We start from the raw sequence: 20,581 nt of genomic DNA, 5'->3' as shown, positions 1-20,581 counted from the left end.
GATCACCTTGATGTCCAAGGGACTCTCAAGAATCTTCTCCAGCACCACATTTCAAAAGCATCAAAGTGATGTCTGCTTTTTCATATGCTGTTTTGGTTTGTCATAGATTTTCTCCCAAGGAGCAAGCATCTTTTAATTTCACACAGATTATATTGTATGCAACACATGCTATATTTTATATAGACTATGTATAAATCATATATAACCTTGTGCTCTTATTGATATTTCCAACTTAGATTAGATATTGTAGGGTTTTCTCCATTACCTTCTTTGTTACTATATTTTGTCTTTTCTCAGACACTGAAAAACTGTGATCCTAATATCATCAACAGTTTTGTTGATTTGCTTTTTTTTTTTTTTTTTGGCCATAGCATGCAGCTTGTGGGATTTTAGTTCTCCAACCAGGGATGGGATCAAACCAGGCTCTCATCAGTGAAAGCACACAGTCCTAACTACCAGACTGCCAGGGAATTCCCTGCTTATTTGCTTTATTCTATGACACACATATGATAATTTCAAAATTACAACATCAACAATAAAAACACTGAGTGAAATTTAGGATTCCCTTGAGTTCTTTTTGTCCTCAGAAAACCTGTCACCAAAAGATGGACTCTGTGAGCCAGAGTCCTGTGTGCAAAAGACATTTGAAATATTTCCTTTTGGTGTATAGTTATATGTGATCTATTAGACATGCAATTTGGTTAACTGGTTACAGGTTTTAGTTGAGCAGACAGGATACCTGTGACTTGTCTTGCACAAGGATCCTGGAGCATCTTGATCTGCTGCCTCTCTCCTTCTTTCTGATCACCTGCATCATTATCACAGCTATTGGCCAGTCTTTTAATCCTGAACTAAACTGTCCTCTCCTGCCATGAAGCTAGCATTGAAAAACATTAGGTATTTAGTGCCTATATCCTGTGCTTAGTTGCTTAAGTCATGTCCAACTCTTTGTGACCCCATGGACTGTAGCCCACCAGGCTCCTCTGTCCATTGGGATTCTCCACACAACAATACTGGAGTGGGTTGCCATACCCTCCTCCATATTTAGTACCCATACACCAATGTAATGTCTCTGGTTTTTAATATGCTGTCTAGATTGGTCATAACTTTCTTTCCAAGGAGTCAGCGTCTTTTAATTTCATGGCTGCAGTCACCATCTGCAGTGATTTTGGAGCCCAGAAAAATAAAGTCAGCCACTGTGGTCATGTATGGATGTGAGAGGTGGACTGTGAAGAAAGCTGAGCACTGAAGAATTGATGTTTTTGAACTGTGGCATTGAATAAGATTCTTGAGAGTCCCTTGGATTGCAAGGAGATCCAACCAGTCCATCCTAAAGGAGATCAGTCCTGGGTGTTCATTGGAAGGACTGATGTCGAAGCTGAAACTCGAATACTTTGGCCACCTGATGCCAAGAGCTGACTCATTTGAAAAGACCCTGATGCTGGGAAAGATTGAGGGCAGGAGGAGAAGGGGACGACAGAGGATGAGATGGTTGGATGGCATCACCGACTCGATGGACATGGGTTTGGGTAGACTCCAGGAGTTGGTGATGGACAGGGAGGCCTGTTGTGCTGTGGTTCATGGGGTCACAAAGAGTCAACACAACTGAGCAACTGAACTGATACTTATACTGATACACCAATGTAAAAGAAAACCCTTCATTGTTAGAACTCTTGAGCCAGATCTGAAAGACAGGGCTGCCATGGGTAGGATTGCCAGGGAAGAGGACATGACCACAGGGACGACAGAGAGAATCAGTGGGGAAAAGATGAAGGGAGAAAGCAACAGGTCAAGACAGAAGGTGCACCCTGGAGCCAGAGAGCCACAACTACTGAGCCCACATGCTGCAACTGCTGAAGCACGTGTGCCTAGAACCTGTGCTTCACAGCAAGAGAAGCCACCACAATGAAAAGCCTGCACACCACAACTAGAGAAAGCGTGCACACAACAAAGACCCAGCATGATCAAAAAAAGAAAAAAAGAAGATTGGAATGAGCTCCAACTTGAGAGGAAAAGGACACCAGTGTTGTGAGGATCCTCCAAATAAGGCTGAAAAAACCTGAGTCAGGACTTTCATGTCTGCAGGAAGAATTAGCTGCCTTCCAGTCCAACAAAAGCTCAAATCGGAGGAAATGCACTTAACCCACAACAGAAAACAATAGCAAAAACTGATGTTTATTTAGGAGACACTGTTCTGATGATTTACGCCTCTTGGTACATTTAATCCCTCTGACAACCAGTGGTAGGTCATATGATTATCCTCATTTTACTAATGAGGGAAATGAGGCAAAGAGAGGTTTCTGTAACTCACTTAGAGTCACAGAGATAGTGAGTGGCAGAGTCAGGATTCAAACAACAGAGCCTGGTCCAAACTCCAGCACATCATAAGAATCTCTTCCTCCAAAGCCAGGTGTTTGGCTCTTGGAAAGTTAAGGGATTATTCAAGGCCAGTGAGATTCTATACTGGCTGTATGAACTGGTGATAGAAACTATAAAGTGAGCCCTGCAATCATGGTTTCATTCCAGTTAAGCCACTTAATCCCTAAGTGACTATGGAGTAAGTTTCTTGTTTAGAAACCACAGTTATACCCAACATCATGACTAAAATAACAGGTTAGGACAACTGTTTTAAGTATAGATTGTACTTGGTCAAATTGCAAGTGTACCTGTGAGCACAAGCTGTATAAGTGGGAAAATTATGAGATCTCAGACATGAGTTTGGTGTGATTTTGTAGCCTCCTTTTTTGTCTGTTTCCTAGGTTTCGTTTACTTGCTCTGCATGTGTAACTTTATCCTCCTTCAACACATGGGCTCTCAGTTTCTTTTATATCCAAGTATTTGAACTTGGGTTCCAGGCTCACAACATGGTTTCAGGTTTTAAACAACTCTCTGATCTCCCTATGCTGGCTTTATAAACCCAATAATGACCACAGGGTGCTCCACTGATGACTCTTACATCTCAAGTGCACTCTGCCACACGAGAAGTTAAGAAATAAAAATGAAACAAATCCCATGGACGTAAAGTGGTGAGAAACTACCCTTCCTCTAGACTCCCAATTTAAAGTCATGCCATTGAAACTTATGGTCTTTACTGTGTATACCTTTTTTATATCCAACACAAGAGTGTAAGGTAATAGCCTGCAAACATCTGTTCTTGGCTCCCATCCAACATCTGGGCTATCACCATGCATTTGAGTCAGGCAGAGAAAAAACAAACAAACGAGTGAATGAATGCATGCAAGAATGAAATAACCACTGTTTTGTTCTTGCTCTTTGCTGATGTCATTATTCATCTGAAGATGATGGCAGTGAGAGGGTATCAGGAAAGAAGGCCTGGGGTCTCCAAACGAAGGAAATAGGCTGCAAGCATCAGACATTTTTTATTTCTCCCTTAAGCAGCAGGAGGAAATGAACTACAAGTGTCAGATTTTTTCCTTCTCTATACAGAATTAAAAGGAGGTTTCTTTTAAAATTCTGTGTTGCCATGATGACACCTGGTTCCACCTGAACTTAACTTTTCTCAAACCTTGAGCTAACCAATACATTTTTCTTATGGAAATGTTTTCCTTAAGCTATGTTAATGAACTATGTAGTTACCCTAAACTCTGTCTTTCTTCAAGTCGGTTCGCTTAAGACTCAGAACTGATAAGGGCTCAACAAACCAGTATGTTTTACTCATACATTGTTCTCCTACTCTGTTTCTTAATGAAACTATATATTTACTTGGAAACCTGCCTTTCTTCAAAATTCATGTCAATTGTTTTATGGCCCGGGATGATTCACCTTGTGCCAATGTTATCTCCAAATGCATGTTATGGGTGAGGGGCCTGGTGCCACTCTGAGTTTTGAGACATTTCCTTTCTCTAATTAGCAGCTTGCTGATAGGTATATGACATACTGCCAAAGGCTAGCAGGGGGACACTCTTCCTGCCCCCTTCTGGTGTCTATGTCAGAAGCTTTGTCTATCTCTTTTATACTTTAATAAAACTTTATCACACAAAAGCTCTGAGTGATCAAGCCTTGTCACTGGCCCTGGATTGAATTCCTCTCCTCTGGAGGCCAAGAATCCCAGTATCTTTCATGGCTCAGCAACAACCTTTCAGCAGGAAGGGTAGAAAGGACCTAGGGAAGAAAGGGAAAGGGCTAAATATCAAGAGAAAAGACTACCTGATCACAATTTGTAGAGAACAGAATAGTCTGGGAAGGTTTGCTATATCAACAGCTGTATTAATCCAGGTAATACCAGAAAACCCAAAAGTCCCAGTGGATTATTTGCTTACATTCCAGTATGACGTAGGTGTTCCTGATAGGGCAGCTCTCCTTCAAGCAGTGACTCAGATGCCCAGTTTCTTTCCATTTTTAATGATAGTTCCACCCTCAAGACTTGATTTCCAGTATTATCACTGGCATCAGTTTTCAGTAAGCAGACAAGAAGAAAAGGGAGTGGAGAAATCATTTGCTTCTTAACTAGCTCAGCCTGTACGTGACACACATCACACCCATACAACCTGCCATTGGCACCCAGCCCCACCTAGATACAAGGCAGTTTGGAAAGTCTCCTGGAAGACTCCTAGAATATAGGTTACAAGATATAAGGCTCCTGGAAGGGAAGCATGCATTCTTTGTGGGACATTAGCTATCTATGCCATAAGAACTCCAGGAGGGTTAGTCAGGATCCTGTATTGAGAATATTTGCTTAGGGGAAAAGATGGCACTGGGAAAGAATTCAAAGGAAAAAAAAAATCACAGGCTGCCATCTCTCAAAACCCCTAGATACGGGCAGAACAAACTATCCTGAGTCAAAATTGTGAAGACAATTACAAAAGACCACTCCTCTCTTCCTTAATGCCTTGCCCACCTCTGATGTTCAGACAGGCATTCATTCAGTACTTTTGTGGTGACCCATAGCTCTTCAGCAATTCTGTTCCATTCTCTCAAGACATTGCTAGGATGGCCAGCTAATCAAGTGCTAAGAGGTACACAATTGAATTAAATTTCATCTTTAATGTAATTGTATTTTTAAATATTTCTTATTTTCATAACTTAAGGTCGCAAAGAGTCAGACACGACTGAGCGACTGAACTGAACTGAACTGAAGGACCTTAGAAACTTTGGACCTCATAAAATGATTTAATCATACTATTACAGTTCAATTTAGGCAAAACTTGACAGGCAGCTAGTCTTTTGGAAGCCCCTAATCATAATACCCAGCCTGCTCTATTAGTGAAGCCAACTCATTAATAAAATAGTAATAAATAATAATAAAATACTAAAACTAATAAAATCTCCATCATTATCATAGTTCCTAATGCTTTACAAAGCCATTTAATATGCATGTATAAATCAAAATAACAGTATGGAAAAGGAAAAACATGCCATCTCCATTTTACTGATGAGGAAACGAGACTCAGAAAAGCTCAATCACACAGATTACACGGATTTCAAATTACTGAGCAGACTAAAAGCTAAACCCAAGACGTTCTGATTCCTAGTTCAGGGCTCTTCCATCATTCTGAGAAAATGAGCCTGTTTGAGATATTCAATATATTGTGCAAAATTGTGATGTTCAATACTTCTTGGGTATTAAAAGGTCTCAGTCTTTCAAATTATCTCCCAGCAGAAATTGGCCTGTTTACCTGTTTTTCAACCTAGTCATACAGTTGAGATGCATTTTCTTATTTTCTCTTTGACATGTATCACCTCTCCATTAATATTCTGATTGTCCTCTTTGTCCATCTTGAGTTTCCACCCATGGTCAATTATCTGTGAGAAAACATGTTTGTACTTTGGTTAAAATGCCATGATTGACATTATTACTTACTTCTCAATCCACAGAAAATGTTCCACAGTATTGCATTCTTCCCAGTCACCCTTGCCAACCTACATCCCGGGGAAGTAATGCACTCTTTCCCTCCTTTTTATTTTTCAGTCACGAAAGCTGATTGAACAAGCACTAAACTAACAGTGTTGGGTGGTGCCAGGAAAGCAAGTGGAGACCTGTGACCTGACCCATACGGTTAAAAGAGGACCGAAGTGATAAGCCAGGGTTCCCTGGCAGCTCAGTGGAAAGAATCTGCCTGAAATGCAGGAGATGCAGGGTATTCAGGTTCAATCCCTGGGTTGAGAAGATCCCTTGGAGGAGGAAATGGCAACCCACCCAATATCCTTGCCTGGAGAATCCCATGGACAGAGGAGCCTGGTGAGCCACAGACCATAGGGTCACAGTCAGATGAGACTGAAGTGACTGAGCACACATGCCTGTAGTGATAAGCCACAAATGGGAGTAAATTTCTCCTCATATCCCCATGCAAATCCAGTCTGCTATACAGCAGGACTTGTGTGTATTTGACAGTAACTATGTTTTGGAGAAGGTGATGGCACCCCACTCCAGTACTCTTGCCTGGAAAATCCCATGGATGGAGGAGCCTGGTGGGCTGCAGTCCATGGGGTCGTGAAGAGTCAGACACAACTGAGCAACTTCACTTTCACTTTTCACTTTCATGCATTGGAGAAGGAAATGGCAACCCATGCCAATGTTCTTGCCTGGAGAATCCCAGGGATAGGGGAGCCTGGTGGGCTGCCACCTATGGGGTCGCACAGAGTCAGATACAACTGAAGCGACTTAGCAGCATGTTTAGGAGGGGCTTCCCTGGTGGTGGCTCAGCAGTAAAGAATCCACCCGCAACATAGGAGATGTAGGAGACTCAGGTTTGATCCCTGGGTTGAGAAAATCCTCTGTAGAAGGACATGGCAACCGACCCCAATATTCTTGCCTGGAGAATCCCATGAACAGAGGAGCCTGGGAGGCTACCGTCCATGGAGTCACAAAGAGTCAGATACAACTGAAGTGACTGAGCATGCATACATGCATGGACATGCTTAGGAGAAAATCTGCCCCACTTATACCATTTTCCCAGACTCTCTACTTTGTTCAAGATACTCCATTAAATCCTCATCCCTTATCTTTGCCTCTTTTCCACATCCCTAATTCCTTTAAATAATTGCCTCACAATCTCTGTTCTTCCTTATCTTTACTCTCCTTTGTCCATTTTGTTCTCCAGATTATTTTCTAATTAGTTATGCTTGAGCCTGATATTTCTGCTCAATGCTTCCTCTCAAAATATACCATATTAAGTCTCTAGAAGATTTTTTCTAATATCCAGCTGCTCTAAAATTGCAGATGAGCTTATAGGACTGCAGTTAGCAAACTACAGGCCAAATCCAGCCTGTGATCCATTTTTGTAAGGCTACCAAACTAAGAATGGTTTTTATACATTTAAAGATTGTAAATCCACACAGAGCTTCATATTCCACAGAGACAGAAGGGAATCACAAAACTTAAAATAGTTATTATCTGACCTACAGAAAAAGTTTGGCAGCTACTGTTCTAGACTATGAAAAACTTCTAGTCTCTCACTCATTGCTATTCTCAGTAATCTTGATGATTTTTTGAGATTGTCTACCCAGTTTTCAAGTAGAGGACACAGGATTACTGGGCAACCAACTGCAAAAAGGAACCAGAACCTGAGGTCCCTGATATTGTTATTCATGTCCATGACCATTATTAGAAGAGTTTAGAATTTCTTTTTATCTCAATTAATTTTGGGGGGGTATTTGGGGTTTCCCAGATGATGCAGTGGTAAAGAATCTACCTGCCAATGCAGGGGACCCAAGAGATTCAGGTTCAATCCCTGGGTTGGGAAAATCTCCTGGAGTAGGAAGTGGAAATCCATTCTAGTATTCCTGCCTGGAAAATTTCATGGACAGAGGAGCCTAGCAGGCTACAGTCCATGGGGCTGCAAAGAGCTGAACACAACTAAACACACACACACAGACACGCACATATGCACACACGCTGGGGTCATAGAGAACAACTCCTCGATCGTGGTCTTCACATTCCCAGTGGATGAGGGCTACCCTCGAGAACCAACATCTTTCTCTCCAACCAGGGGAGTCAGGGAGAAACGGGTGAGGTGGACCAGCACACAAAACAGCAAGTTGGCTGTCCCGGAGGAGAAAGGCCTGAATCAGTTAGCCTCCTCGGTGGTAGGGGCTGGGTCTCCCCGAGCCACACCAAGATAGAGGCTGATTTGACTCTTTCCCACATTTGAATTACACCTCCTGCCTCTGCTTCTGATCCCCTGTTAGCAGGGTGAGGTGTCACTAGAGAAGTAATGAACCTGGGAGGCTGCAATAGCAGTTTTCCCTGGGTACTGATGGGCGTACCCGTCGTGCTGCCAAGCCTGACTGCTTTCCTGAGACAGATACCAGCGCTAAGGTGTGTGTGAGTTTGTAACAGCAGATCTGAAGAAGACCTCCACTAAAAACTCACTTTTATGAGGGGAAACATGCTCTTGGTTGGCAAAATAGGATGAAATCAAAATAACAGACAAACAACACACTGGAACAAGTTTTATAGTCAAGACCTACCTAACTGTAGGTACACACCAGCTGTAGAACAAGCTAAACTCACATGTTTAGCCACAGGCTGTGAGAGTAGATTTAGAAGACACTTGTAAAAATAGTAGCAACAAGATCAGTAGTAAGATAGAGGGAGAAAGATCTTTTGTCGGCTCAGAATATTGCTCTCACTAGAATGTGAAATGTCCATAGGGTGATTTTCATTTTTTAATAAATGTTCATTAAACCTATGTGAACTGCTAATTTTCAATCTAAAGCTCAGACAGGAGAAGACACTTGTTCAGGACCATATGGTTATAAAGGACAAGACACAGAAGAGAAGAACAGGGAGAGAACAGGGAGGAAAAACACAGATGCAGTTAAACAGGTGTGACTTCAGCTTTCTAGTCTACCACTTAGAAGAGACCTAATTTGGGGTGAGTTACTCACCTCCCTGAGCCTCAGTTTTCTCATCTCTAAAGTTGGAACAATATCTAATTTTCAGGGATTTTGAGAGGATTCAAGTTCATTTTTCTAATGTGATTAGTTAATGGCTGATCCCCTAGAAGGGAAAAGGATGCAGAGAGGAAGCTGTGTGGGTACCAGGTACTCTTACTCCAGGAAACACAGGGCAAAGTGACCTTAGTGTCAGGGTACCAGAATTTCAGGCAGGATGATACTTGCATTTCCATATCCTTTGGGGATGAAAGGTTAGAAAAACTTGCAGTTCTCACTAACGCATCCAACAGTGACCATGGAAATTCCTAGCTGCAAAAAGCATTTCAACTCTGGGGCCAAAATTTCCAACAAAAATGTTTGCACAGCAACCCCCACCCCTTCACTGTGTGTTGGACATTCCAGATCCTCAAATACGTGTGCAGGGCAATGCCCCCTTCTTTTCCTGCCTCGAACTTTGAATCTCCTGTTTTCTGACATTCTCAGCCTCCTAGGAGACCCCTAACCACATCCATGTGTTAAAAGATAATCCTGTCTGAGAATGAAGGTTAGGGAAGAAAAAAATGAAACAAAGGAACATGTACCACCAACATTTCACCCGCCTGAGTGTCTACCCATTTCCTGCACTGGGGCTATCTCTACAGAGAGGACCAACTAATAACATTGCCTCCAGGTTTGCAAAATCTCTGTTATTATTCATATTTGGATATAATCCTTATTGTCTTTGTTGAAAAGACAACATAAAATTGATAAGAATCACTTTGGAAAGCAAAAAAGTATACCCTGATGAGACTGACTAGGGATATAGTCTATGACTCTGCAATCTTATTCTTAAGTATATAATCTGAAAACTCTTGCACCATGAGATATAAGAATATTCTAGCACAACTGGTTATAACAGAAAAACCTGGAAACAAATTACATGTTGTCAAAGGCAGGCTGTATTAATAAATCGCGGTATTTCCGTATCATGGAGCACTACACATCTATGGACATAAATAAACTGTTGTACCTCTAAGGACGTGGATAAATCTCAAAAAGTACAATGATGACGGAACCAAAGTAACACAAAATAATGTGTTTCCATATAGTTTAAAAGTAAATGAAGCTAGGGGATGACAGAGGATGAGATGGTTGGATGGTGTCACTGACTCAATGGATATGAATTTGAGCAAACTTCGAGAAACAATGAAAGACAGGGGAGCCTGGTGTGCTGCAGTCTATGAGGTCACAAAAAGTTGGACACAACTTGGCGACTGAACAACAACAACATATTATTATTTAGCAATAAAGAAAACTAAGGGGGTGATTTGTTACCTCTGGAAGTAGGAGAGGGATACCATTGAGGCTTCCCTCGTAGCTCAGTCAGTAAAGTATCTGTATGCAGTGCAGGAGACCCAGGTTCAATTCTTGGGTCAGGAAGATCCCCTGGAGAAGGAATGGCAACCCACTTCAATATTCTTGCCTGGAGAATCCCATGGACAGAGGAGCTTGGCAGACTAGTCTATGGGGTCATCAAAGTCGGAAACGACTGAGCAAGTAATCTCTCACCATTGAGGAGGTTCGCCCAAGCGTCTTCAGAGGAACTGGCAATGTTCTCTTTTTAAGTTGGCTAGTTGGAACTTGAGTGCTTATTTTATGATTGTAATTATGCATCTTAAACTGTTCATATATTCTATATACATCCTTGGCTATGAATAATTTATTTCACAATAAAAAATTAATGTAACCCAATTGTGCATGGGCTATCCCTTGGGTAGCCTCTGCTGTTACTCCACACTGAGCCCAGGAAGCAGCAGTGTCAACTTTGACAAGTAGCACAAATTTTATTAAATGTTCTGTGGAAGATAGATATGAGTGTTAAGTATTATGCAGCACATGGCAAAACTTAATCTTTCCTTTTTATCATTTCCATTTTTCTTTTCTCCTGCACAAATGCTTTCTCTTTCTCATACACCTGTCTCCTCCAAAGCCTTTAAGAAGCCCCATCTAGAAACTGTGACAATCAATTCTTCCCACCACACACAGCCAGGTGTCCTGGCCAGCCTTCACCCCTGCAGCATGATTGAGGGGCAATGATTGATACGGAATTTTGAATCTCATCAAAAAACTATTAACTACCACACAAACTAATTTCAGAAAAGGAAAAGCATAGATGAAGAGGAATCTGTCCCTGCCAAAAAAAAAAAAAGAGCTAAAAAGCCAAAGAGCAGTGACCTTCCAGGTTTCTATGAAATATTGCCAATTCCAGTTGAGTATCTTGTGTGCTTAGTTGCTTCAGTTGTGTCTGACTCTTTGTGACCCTATGGACTGTAGCCCACCGGGCTCCTTGGTCCCTGGGATTTTTCTGGCAACAATACTGGAGTGGGTTGCCATACCTTCCTCCTGGGGATCTTACCAAACCAGGGATCGAACCCATGTCTTCTGCATCTCCTGCATGGTAAGCAGATTCTTTACCACTGACCCACCAGGGAGGCCCTTGTCTATCTTAAGAACTGGCAAAATTAGTTTCATGCCATGAGAAACAGAATAGGTCCAAGCACTTGTTCACTCATTACTCATGGTTTCACCTCACTCTGCAGTCTAGAAGAATAGAAGCCACTGGAGGTGAAGCCCCACATCTTACCTACGAACCCACCTATTCACTGGCCTTCATCACATCCTTCTTCCCTCTCGAAGCTCATCTTTCCCCTTTGGCACTGGGTGCCATTGTTTCTTAAATCCTAGAAGACATCAAGCCTTAACATTATATTTTCTCTTCAGAAACTCCAACTTTTCCCTCACTCCTGGATTATCTTCACTGGCAAAAAAAAAAATAATCACAGTCTCTTCTTAAGAATATAACAATAATCCTTCACTGATCCACACCTCTCCATAACTCCTGGTCCATCTCTCAGAGCTCTTTTATAGACAAACTTTTTGAAAAGTTTGATTCTGGACACACACTGCCTCGATTCCTGAATTCTCACTCAAATTTGTGCTACTGAAATCTAAATTCAGCTCTCACTTCTCAATTAAACAGTTCTTGCCAAAGTACCCATGACCTCCATGTTGTAAAACGTTCAGTGGACATTTCTTAGTCATCCTACTGAACTTCTGAGCAATGGTATTTCCTCTTCCTTGAAACTCTTTTTTGCTTCCTAAAATTACTTTCTCTTTTACTGGCTGTTTCTCTCAGTTTCTTTGAATGGTTCCTCCTTTACTCAAATGCCGAATCAGGGAGGTCCAAAGAATTGATCTGAGCCCTCTTTGTTCTTCTCTCTACATTTTCTTCTCTAAATAGCCTCATCAATTTCCACAGATCTATGTAGGATCTTTATGTGGAGGCCTCTTAAATTTACAAGTGAAGTCTTTGAGCTCTTCTGAGCTTAAAACTCATATCCAACTACCTGCTTCTTTTACCTACTAGCCTTCTCTTGGAAAATTTACACGTATCTCAAATGTAAATAGAACACTTATCTTCCTCTTGAGCCTGCTTTTTTATTGAAATATAGTTGACTTACATTTTTTAAAAGTTTTATTGATATTTAGTTGCTTTACAATGTTGTGTCACTTTCTGCCACAGAGAAAAGTGATTAATTTATATGTATACAGATATCCTTCTTTTTTGGAGTTCCTTTCTATTTAGGTCACCATAGAGCACTGAATAGAGTTTCCTGTGCTATATAGTAGGTCCTCATTATTGTTGTTCTGTCACTCAGTCACGTCCAACTCTTTGTGACCTCATGGACTGCAGCACGCCAGGCTTCCCTGTCCTTCAATATCTCCTGGAGCTTGCTCAAACTCATGTCCGTTGAGTTGGTGATGCCATCCAACCATCTCGTCCTCTGTCGTCTTCATTAGTTATTTATTTTATACATAGCAGTGTATATATCGGAGAAGGCAATGGCACCCCACTCCAGTACTCTTGACTGGAAAATTCCATGGATGGAGGAGCCTGGTGGGCTGCAGTCCATGGGGTCGCTAAGAGTCAGGCAGGACTGAGTGACTTCACTTTCACTTTTCACTTTCATGCATTGGAGAAGGAAATGACAACCCACTCCAGTGTTCTTACCTGGAGAATCCCAGGGACACTGGAGCCTAGTGGGCTGCCGTCTATGGGGTCGCACAGAGTCCGACACGACTGAAGCGACTTAGCAGCAGCAGCAGCAGTGTATATATCTCAATCCCGATCTCCCAGTTCATCCCACCCCTCCCTTCCCCACCTCAGTATCCATTCATTTGTTCTTTCCATCTGTCTCTATTTCTGCTGTGCAAATAAGTTCATCTGTACATTTTTCTAGACTCCATATGTAAGCAATATTATATGATGTTTGCTTTTCCCTTTATGACTTACTTCACTCTGTATGACAGTCTCTAAGTCTATCCATGTCTCTTTAAATAGCACTATTTCATTCATCTTCATGGTTGAGTAATATTCCATTGTATATATGGACCACATCTTCTTTATCCATTCCTCTGTTGATGGACATTTAGATTGCTTCCATGTCCTGGCTGTTGTAAATAGTGTTGCAAAGAACATTGGGGTGCATATGTCATTTTTGAATTATGGTTTCCTCCCTGTATATGTGCCCAGAAGTGGGGTTCCTGGATCATATAAGAGTTCTATTTTTAGTTTTTTGCTGCTGCTGCTGCTAAGTCGCTTCAGTCGTGTCCAACTCTGTGTGACCCCTTGAGGAACCTCCAAATTGTCCTCCATAGTGACTGAACCAACCAATTTACATTCCCATCAACAGTGTAGGAGGGTTCCCTTTTCTCAACATACTCTCCAGCATTTATTGTTTGTAGATTTTTAATAATGGCCATTCTGACCAGGGTGAAGTGGTATCTCATTGTCGTTTTGATTCGCATTTCTCTAATAGTGATGTTTAGCATATTTTCATGCATTTGTTGGCCATCTGTAGGTCTTCTTTGGAGAGATGTCTATTTAAATCTTCCACTCATTTTTGACTGGAATATATATATATATATACACTTGCGTGAACTGTTTGTATATTTTGGAGATTAATCCCTTTTTGGTTGCTTCATTTGCAAATATTTTCTCCCATTCGGAAGTTTGTTTTTTTTCATTTTGTTTATGGTTTCCTTTGCTATGCAAAAGCTTTTAAGTTTAATTTGGCCCCTTTTGTTTATTTTTGTTTTTATTTTCAATACTCTAGGAGGTGAATCAAAAAAGATCTTGCTGTGATTTATGTCAAAGAGTGTTCTGCCTACATGTTCCTCTAAGACTTTTATAGTGTCTGGTCTCACACTTAGGTCATTATTTCATTTTGGGTTTGTTTTTGTGCATGATGTTAGGGAATGTTCTAATTTCATTCTTTTATATGTAGCTGTCCAGTTTTTCCAACACCACTTATTGAAGAGGATGTCTTTTCAACATTGTATATTCTTGCCTCCTTTGTCATAGATTAGGTGACCAAAGGCTGATTTATAGTGTCGTGCTAATTTTTGCTATACAGCAAAGTGATTCAGTTATACATACACATATGCTCTTTTTTCATATTCTTTTCCATTATGATTTATCATCAGATATTAATATAGTTCCCTATGCTGTACAGTAGGATCTTGAGCCTGTTTCTTTCTCTTTCTTCCAAATCTTCCCAAATCAGTACACAGCAATCCATTACTTCAGTAAGAGGCATCCTTGATTCCTTTCTTTCCTTCATCATTCTTATCTAAATTATCAAAAACATGACCAATTTTTATCTTTAACATATAATCTCAAGCCTACATTCTTCTGTCTTTACTGCCCTTGCATGACTCCAAGACAGTACCATCCCCTTCACTGATGGTGCTCCTGCAGCACTTCCTCACTCGTCTCCCAAGTCCTCCCTTCCGAACTCTTAACTATGGGTAACATCTCTGAGTGATCCCACTCCTACGTCTTTCCAGGATGCCTGGCTCATTCTACTCCATCCACATTTAACTGAGCTCCTCCTCTTGCTGTTTCCTCTGCCTGAAGTATTTGCCTCCCTATTTCTCTCCTGCATCACCAACTGGGACAGGCTTGTTACTCATTTTACCCAGAGTACCTTCACCCATCAGCCTCTGTCTGTCTCTCATTTATTCCCTTTGTGACATAGTAATTACAAATAGTGGCCACCTTATTTACTTTTCTTCTACTGCTTTCCTCTTTGTCAGTCTCTCCTACCTGAATACACACTTCACAAGTATCAGGACCTCCTATGTTTTGTTTATCTGTATGCTCCTAGTTGCTAGCCTAGTGACTGATATAAAATAGTTGCCAGACATAGCAAAGGGAGCAAGATAATGACAAATTCATCAAAAGTACACAATTAAATGACTTCAGTATAAATGAATTTATCGCCTCATGTGTCAGCCATTGTGTCAGGGAGACAGAAATAAAAGACAAGTAAATATGCCACGGGGAACGCCACGACAGACGTACACACAGGAGGTGACAGGCAGACAAAGGGAGGGCACCTGATCTAGATGAGAGTGGGTGGGAAGGGAAGCCAAGAAAAGCTACCTAAAGGGGTCTGACATTTCAGAGGTTGTTTCAAGTCATCGAGAGAGGAAATGGAGGAAGGGCATTCCAAGTGGAGTAAAGATAAAGTGTGCCAATCTGAGAGGATTCTTCTCTATCTAATTCCTCCAGCAGAAGCACGTACACTGAGGGCTGAACTTCCACTCTCTTTTCCTTAACCCCAAACTAGCCAAATGTACTATGCTTCAAAATGTCCTCTCATCCCAACCCTCTGCTTCCAGGAAGGACTGTATTTATTATTTTCAGATACACCTACTTAAAAGGAAATATTCAGCCCGCCTATAAAATGCACAGATTTCAAGCAAAGGTAACAACTTGGAATTCATTATTTGCAGGCAAGTTTGCTACACTGACCTAAATGAGAGACTCGCCTGAGATGACTCCTGCCTGTCACAGTATCTCTTAATCCACACTCAGAGAAGACAGAGAACAACCCAGAACTAGTTCTTGTTGCCCAGGGAGATTTTGGAACCATGTGTTAATGGTTTATGTGGGAAAAGAAGGAGAAGTTTCTGTGGTTGTGCTGTTGAAAGTTTTGTCGAGACTTTTATGTGTTTTTTTTTTGTTGTTTTTTTTTAAGAGGACTTCCCTGGTGGTGCAGTGGATAAAAATCTGTCTGCCAATGCAGGGACACAAGTTCAATCCCTAGTCCAGGAAGATTCCACATGCCATGGAGCAACTAAACTTAACAGCCACAACTACTGAAGCCCATGCACCTAGAGCCTGTGCCCTTCACCAAAAGAAGCCACCGAAATGAAAAGCCAGTGCACTGCAACAAAGAGTAGCCCCAACTTGTAGAAACTAGAGAAAGCCCACATGCAGCAACGAAGACCTAGTGTAATCAAGAATAAATAAGTGTTTTAAAAATAATAATAATAATAAATAAATAAATAAAAATTTTAAGCAGGTAAATAGTGAGTATTAGCCAGAATTTGAGTATAATCATTAGTTACTAAGATCTGTGGATTCACAGGAGTCATTTCTGAGTTATGTTTAATTAAGGAGAATTTTAACATGATGTTTTTTTCCACCCTTCTACCAGGATATCCCTGGTGGCTCACATGGTATAGAATCTGCCTACAATGCAAGAGACCCAAGTTCAATTCCTGGGTCGGAAAGATCCCCTGGAGAAGAGAATGGCTACCCACTCCAATATTCTTGCCTGGAGAATTCCATAGACAGAGGCACCTGATGGGCTATAGTCCATGGAGTCACAAAGAGTTGGACATGACTGAGCGACTAACACTTTATTCCCACCCTAAGGGTTTGAAATTATACTGCAAAACACAAAAGTTAAAATTAGAGGGATCTTTAGTAATAATCTTTTTTACCCCTTCATTTAAAATCAGGGAGACTAAGATCAGTAGAGTAAGACTATTCATGTAATCAATGTGTTTGTGGAGGTCAATTTTATGTATCCACTTGAGTGGGGCAGGGAGTGCTCAGATCTTTGGTCAAACATCACTTCTGGGTGTATCTGTGAAGGTATTTCTGGATAAGATTAACATTTGAATCTGTAGCCTGAGTAAAGCAAATTGCCCCTCCCCATGTGATGGGCTCCATCCAATCTGTTAACAACCTGAGTTGAATAAAAGGCTAAGAAACAATTCTTCTTCCCTGCCTGACTGTCCTCAAGCTAGAACATCAGTCTTCTGCCTTGGAATGGAACTATATTATCTATTCTCTTTGGTCTGAATTTCTCAGCCTCCATAATCACATAAGTTCCTAATAATAAATCAATCAATAACTCTCTCTCTCCCTCCCTCTCTGTAAACACACACACACACTTTCTCTCTCTCTCTCTCTCTATTGGTTCTGTTCCTCTTAGAATCTTCACTAACACAGCATCCAGTGTCACTCCAAGGGAATGGCACCCACCTCAATAGCCTCTTCTAACCACTGAGTCCCAGGTCAAACATCACACCATCAGCAGCATTTGCCACCCAGGGCCTATCGTTTTTCTGTGTGACTCTGTGTTCACATGGGGGGCCTGTCCTGAATCTTGCCTTCTCTTTTTTAAAAAAATAATTGAAGTATAGTTGATTTATAACATTATATCAGTTGCAGGTGTGCAATATAATCATTCAGTATTTTTATAGATTATACTGAGAAGGCAATGACAACCCACTCCAGTACTCTTGCCTGGAAAATCCCATGGATGGAGGAGCTTGGTAGGCTGCAGTCCATGGGGTTGTTAAGAGTCGGACACGACTGAGCGACTTCACTTTCACTTTTCACTTTCATGCATTGGAAAAGGAAATGGCAACCCACTCCAGTGTTCTTGCCTGGAGAATCCCAGGGATGGCAGGGCCTGGTGGGCTGCTGTCTATGGTGTCGCACAGAGTTGGACACGACTGAGTGACTTGGCAGTAGCAGCAGCAGCAGGCTTATGATAAAACACTGGCTATATTCCCCGTGATGCACAACATATCCTTAAAACGTACTTATTTTATACACAGTAGTTTGTACCCCATAATCCCCTACTCCTCTATCACCTTTCTCCCTGGTAACCAGTGTTCTCTATAACCTTGAATCTGTTTCTGTTTTGTTATATCCCTGCCTTCTCTCTTGACTTGTCCATTTCCATTAACCTTCTTTTGCCTCTACTGCAACCAGATTCTTTTCCTCATGTAAAACAATACAATCAAATACTCCACACTCTGAGAATAACCTTGTAGCACTATAGATAGTTCACTGAATTGCTCTTAGGGTTTCACCTGCTTTTTGACCCATCTATTAGTTCTCCTCGGATATTGTTTCCATACACACCCAGCTTAGCTCCTATAGACAGAGCTCCCCCACCCCCCGCCCCGCCAGTACCCTAACCCTCCTCCTCTGTCCTGCTTCCCCCCCATCCATGCCCCTCCCTCTTGACTGTAACTCCTGTCATTTCATCTGTCAGCTTTCTCCATGCGTGCACCTGGCTGCAAATTGCTGTTAGAGAAAATCACACAGCTATAAATTAATGATAACAAACTTTATCTGCATTCTTCATGCTGCTCCACAAACGTATTGTGTTTCCTATTCAGTCGACTCTCCACATTTCAATAATAATCACTGCCAGATTTCTTCACTCCTCAGATACTTGACCCCTCTACTTCTGAGTTCACTCTCAGAACAGTACTCATACTCTACTCCATAGAATACAGGGATCCATCAGACAGAAACTCCTTCATCTTTCTAACTGTAGTGGGTTGAATAGTACCCCCTCCCCCACCAAAATATGTCCAGATCCTAACCCTCAAAATCTGTGAACTTATTTGGAAAAAGAATCATTGCAGATGTAATTAAGAGTCTCAAGATGAGATCATCCTGGGTTTGAGGTGAGCCCTACATTCAACGACAGGTCTCTTAATAAGAGAAAGGCAGAAAGAGTTCTGAGATACAGAGAAGCCAACTAAGTGAAGATAGAGGCAGAGAACCCCAGACAAGGGACCCCTTCAGAGGGAGGGAGAGCAGATGCTGCTGCTGCTAAGTCGATTCAGTCGTGTCCGATTCTGTGTGACCCCATAGACGGCAGCCCACCAGGCTCCCCCGTCCCTGGGATTCTCCAGGCAAGAACACTGGAGTGGGTTGCCATTTCCTTCTCCAATGCATGAAAGTGAAAAGTGAAAGTGAAGTCACTCAGTTGTGTCCGACTCTTTGTGACCCCATGGACTGCAGCCCACCAGGCTCCTCCATCCATGGGATTTTCCAGGCAAGAGTACTGGAGTGGGTTGCCATTGCCTTCTCTGACACCACCCAGAGTGGGGTAATTTATTATGGCATCCCTAAGAAATTAATAATGCCAACCAATCTGACACCTATCTGCATCCAGACCAGCCCCTCCCCCCCCAGACCTCTTACAAGAGCAAGGGTGGACACCTCCCATTTATGTCTCCAGGTAGGCTGCGGATCCCACAACACGGCCTTGTGCTCAAGGGTACACGTCTCAAGTCACATACCCCGATATGAATCCCAGCCCCACCATGTACCGTGTGGCCTTGGTACCTATCTGTGCCTCAGTGTCCACATCTCAAAGAAATGGGCTAATAATTATAGAACTTCTCAGAGAGGCTGCATACGAGTCAAATGAGATAATGCTCCTAGAACAGTTTCTGTACACAAAAAAGGGGCACAGCAAATTATTTATGTATTTATTATCTCTGGCTGCCTTCTTAGGGACTAAACTATCAAGTGAATACTTCCTCTCTTGGTTCCTTCAGCCTTTCTTTCTTTATGGGATAATGTCTGCGAGCACTGAAACATTCTCAACCCTTTTCTTTCCAAAGAACAAGCAACAACAGTATTTCTCCCTAACCATACCTCTCCTGCCAATTCCCACTGAGTCCCTAAACTCCAGTTTACAACAGATATTTTCATTTTCTGCACTCACTGCTCCCACTTCCTCGTCCCTTACTTGTGTGTAAACTCACTGAAATTGACTGTGTCCCTTCACTGGACCTGCACTGGACAAGGCCACGTGCGTGTCACTAAATCCTAAAGAAAAACATCAGTTGTTATCAGCAATTTTGGCCACTGCTGCACATCTTTTTTTTCTTTTTTTTTTAAGCTTCTTGCCATTGGCTCTGGCACTGGCCCTCCTGGTTGTCTCCCAGCCTCTCTGGCTGGTCTTCTGTGCTGGCTTCCCCCTCTTTTTTTTTTTTTTAATTTTTATTTTTTTTAATGTAAATTTATTTATTTTAATTGGAGGTTAATTACTTTACAATATTGTATTGGTTTTGCCATACATCAACATGAATCCGCCACAGGTATACACATGTTCCCCATCTTGAACCCACCTCCCTCCTCCCTCCCCGTACCATCCCTCTTGCCTTAAAAGATGTGTTCCTCAAGGTTTCTTAGTCATTCTTATTTTATGTTTGGTGAGGTATTGACCACTTCCAAAACATCAATTTACTCTCAACAGGCTGATCATCCTGACTTGTATCTCCAGCCCAGATTCCTCCCCAGTGCTCCAGGCTCATATATCTAATTATTCACTAGACATATCTACCAATACACCTTAGACACCTCAAATTCAACATGTCCAAGGGGGAATACTCACCTTCTCTGGCCTTGAGAATCTACATCTTGTCTAGTACTTGCTGTCTCACTAAGGGGCACCTCCTTTTGTTCAAGCCAGAAAGCTGGGAGCCATTCTGGACTCGTCTCTTCCTTTGACGCCTTACAACCAATTTCCACCAAGTCTCATCTGTTCAACATCTTAAATATCTC

General features: G+C 41.8%; 1 long non-coding RNA gene across 1 annotated transcript in view; it reads right to left on the bottom strand.

Annotated features, from left to right (window-relative positions):
- Window positions 1-332: 332 nt before the first annotated feature.
- The window catches only part of LOC139181106 (uncharacterized), a 78,633-nt gene continuing 58,384 nt past the window's right edge, over window positions 333-20,581 (bottom strand). Inside the window, exons 2-4 of the long non-coding RNA XR_011565218.1 lie at window positions 5,637-5,763; window positions 4,281-4,403; window positions 333-4,122 (exon numbers count right to left, since the gene is read on the bottom strand). This is a non-coding gene — a long non-coding RNA (uncharacterized lncRNA). The remainder of the gene's footprint in view (window positions 4,123-4,280; window positions 4,404-5,636; window positions 5,764-20,581) is intronic.

Source organism: Bos indicus, chromosome 3 (genome assembly GCF_029378745.1).
Source record: "Bos indicus isolate NIAB-ARS_2022 breed Sahiwal x Tharparkar chromosome 3, NIAB-ARS_B.indTharparkar_mat_pri_1.0, whole genome shotgun sequence".
NCBI lineage: Eukaryota > Metazoa > Chordata > Mammalia > Artiodactyla > Bovidae > Bos > Bos indicus.
The sequence above is the reverse complement of the archived record's forward strand: the minus strand, read 5'-3'. Positions and strand labels throughout refer to the sequence as shown.